Source organism: Corvus brachyrhynchos, unplaced genomic scaffold (assembly GCF_000691975.1).
Source record: "Corvus brachyrhynchos isolate BGI_N302 unplaced genomic scaffold, ASM69197v1 scaffold10, whole genome shotgun sequence".
Lineage (NCBI taxonomy): Eukaryota > Metazoa > Chordata > Aves > Passeriformes > Corvidae > Corvus > Corvus brachyrhynchos.
The window spans coordinates 4,097,633-4,097,942 of record NW_008236180.1 but is presented as its reverse complement, the minus strand read 5'-3'; positions in this window follow the sequence as shown (position 1 = coordinate 4,097,942).

Sequence of the window (310 nt, the reverse complement as noted above, 5' to 3'; positions counted from 1 at the left end):
AAAATTAAAAAACCCTCCTCCCTGGACAGAAGGGAACGGGGCAGCAGCGTCCACACCGGTCCCAGCTCGGCCCTCCCCGGGTGGCTCTTCCTGCTGGTGCCTGGGGACGCCCCCCTTCCCTCCTCCTCCTCCCCCTCATCTCCTCCTCCTTCTCCTCCTCCTCCTCCCCCTCATCTCCTCCTCTCCCTCTCCTCCTCCTCCTCCTCCCCTCGCCCCGCTGATTGGTCCAGCCCGGCTATATTTTGCCCCTTCCAGCCCAGCATCATCCCAAAAGTTTTTTTTGGGGGGAAAGGGGGAAAAAAATAAAAAA